This window comes from Labeo rohita, unplaced genomic scaffold (genome assembly GCF_022985175.1).
Source record: "Labeo rohita strain BAU-BD-2019 unplaced genomic scaffold, IGBB_LRoh.1.0 scaffold_194, whole genome shotgun sequence".
NCBI lineage: Eukaryota > Metazoa > Chordata > Actinopteri > Cypriniformes > Cyprinidae > Labeo > Labeo rohita.
The window spans coordinates 80711-83415 of NW_026128154.1; positions in this window are offsets into that span (position 1 = coordinate 80711).

Below are 2705 nucleotides of genomic sequence, written 5' to 3' on the forward strand. Positions count from 1 at the left end.
GTCTGTCTGTCCAGTTGCAGATAACAGATCTGAACTGTTTGCCTGTCTGGTTTCAGGTAATGTATCTAATTTTGAACTGTTAGAATGTTTGGTTTCTGTTGTTGAGTCTGATGTTGAACTGTTCGTCCCCACTGTCTCAGTCAATGCATCTATATTTGAACCTCTTGTCTGTCCAGTCTCTCTCAAGGTGACCAACTCCTGCTCTGGTGGCCCTCAGCTTTGCCTGTCCTGCCGGCTCCGCCCTGGCTCCCTGTCCTTGCGGCTCTGCCCTGGTTCCCTGCTTTGCCGGTCCTGCCTTGCGTTTATCACTCTCCTAGTGATAGCAACTTTACAGAGCCATTTCCAAGTTTCCTAAGTTTAGTTAAGTCTTGTTTTCTAGTCTAGACATCCATGTATTGATCCTAGTCTGTTTATATTGTCTTGCCTGCCTGCAGCCTCCCCTGGTTTTAGGTCTGCCCTTCTCCATCGGCATTGTGGCTGGAGGATCCTCGTCTCCGCCTCCAGCCTCCGAGTCCTAGACTCCGCCTCGGCCCTCCGACCCAGCGGCTCCACCCGGGCTCCTGGCTCTCTCGTCTCCACCATCACCTGTTGGCCCACCAGCTTCACCGGGCATCCTCGTCCCTCTGCCTTGGTCAGTCGTCGACCCACCATCACCTCAGGACTCCACTCCTCTGGCTGCGCCTTGTCGCTCTGTCCCACCGGTTCCGTTGGGCTCCTTCCTCCCTCCGCCTGTGTTAGTCAATGGGTCTCATGTTGAACCGTCTGTCTGTCCAGTTGCAGATAACAGATCTGAACTGTTTGCCTGTCTGGTTTCAGGTAATGTATCTAATTTTGAACTGTTAGAATGTTTGGTTTCTGTTGTTGAGTCTGATGTTGAACTGTTCGTCCCTACTGTCTCAGTCAATGCATCTATATTTGAACCTCTCGTCTGTCCAGTCTCTCTCAAGGAGACCAACTCCTGCTCTGGTGGCCCTCAGCTTTGCCTGTCCTGCCGGCTCCGCCCTGGCTTCCCGTCCTTGCGGCTCTGCCCTGGTTCCCTGCTTTGCCGGTCCTGCCTTGCGTTTATCACTCTCCTAGTGATAGCAACTTTACAGAGCCATTTCCAAGTTTCCTAAGTTTAGTTAAGTCTTGTTTTCTAGTCTAGACATCCATGTATTGATCCTAGTCTGTTTATATTGTCTTGCCTGCCTGCAGCCTCCCCTGGTTTTATCACCTTTTGTGGATTTAACCCTTTGTCCTGCTGTTTCTGACTCTGTTCACCCCTCGTTTGAACTATTGACTGTTTGGATTACCATTTTGCCTTGCCCCCTGGATTACGTTCACTGCCGATCGATCCTCGCCTGTCCCTGGATTACTCGTGTCTTGCCCTGTTTGTATCTGTTTGCTGGTGTCAGCCCCTGCCTGTGTATGACCATGTCTTTGTCTGTAAATAAAAGTTTGCATATGGATCTCCCTGCTTCACGTCTCATTCACTCTGTAACAGTTATTAACTCAGTTACTATGTGTAAGAACTAGTAACTATAACTAATTACTTTTTAAAGTAACATGCCCTACAATGATCATTTCAGTTATTTAAATTATTTCAATCAATCAATCAATCAATCAATCAATCATTTTTTCTGTTGTTATATTTAAAACATTAATCTCATAATATTGTTATGAATTTAAAACATCCATGTCACCTCTGAGCCTTATTAAAGGTCTGTAAATATACCTACATGCCACTTGTGTTCTTCTGGGCCACATCTGTAGTGCAAATACATTTTGTTAATATTGATTTCTTGTACTTGTTCTTATTTGATTTGTTTTTTTTTTTTTTTTTTTTAAGAGGTCATATGGTATTTTAAAGTGTCCTAATATTGTGTTGGAGTCCCCTACAACACAGCTTTAAAAGCATCTAAGGTCAGAAAACCACAGCCATATCACCCTGCAGCCCAAGACTGGTTGCCCACTGAAGCTAAACAGGGCTGAGTCTGGTCAGTACCTGGATTGGAGGCCTCCTGGGAAAACTAGGTTGCTGTTGGAAGAGGTGTTAGTGAGGCCAGCAGGGGTTGCTCACCCTGTGCTCTATGTGGGTGATAATGCCCCAGTATAGTGACGGAGACACTATACTGTAAAAAGCACCGTTCTTTGGATGAGACATTAAATCGAGGTCCTGACTCTCTGTGGTCATTAAAAATCCCATGGCACTTCTCATAAAAAGTAGGGTATCCCCAATGTCCTGAACAAATTCCGTCCTCTGGCCTTTGTCAATCATGGCCTCCTAATAATCCCCATTCACTGAATTGGCTCTATCACTCTCTATCCTCTCCACCTGTAGCTGGTATGTGGTGAGCGCACTGGCGCCATTGTCCTGTGGCTGCTGTCGTATCATCCAAGTGGATGCTGCACATGGTGGTTGAGGAGAGATTCCCCCATATGATTGTAAAGCGCTTTAGGTGTATGGCAATACACAGTGAATGAATTAATTCATTCATTCAAAACATTGTAATAAAATACATTTAATATTAGAGTAATTTTTATACAAGATATATATATATATTATATGTTTTAGATATAATACTATTTTATATTTGATTTAGGATCTCACCATAGTGATTAGATCATTCAGTGCGGCACATGCTTCACGCTGGGGCTGAGCCAGAGACACACACAGCACTATGCATTATAACCAATCACACACTATTCTGTTCAGTTTATAAATG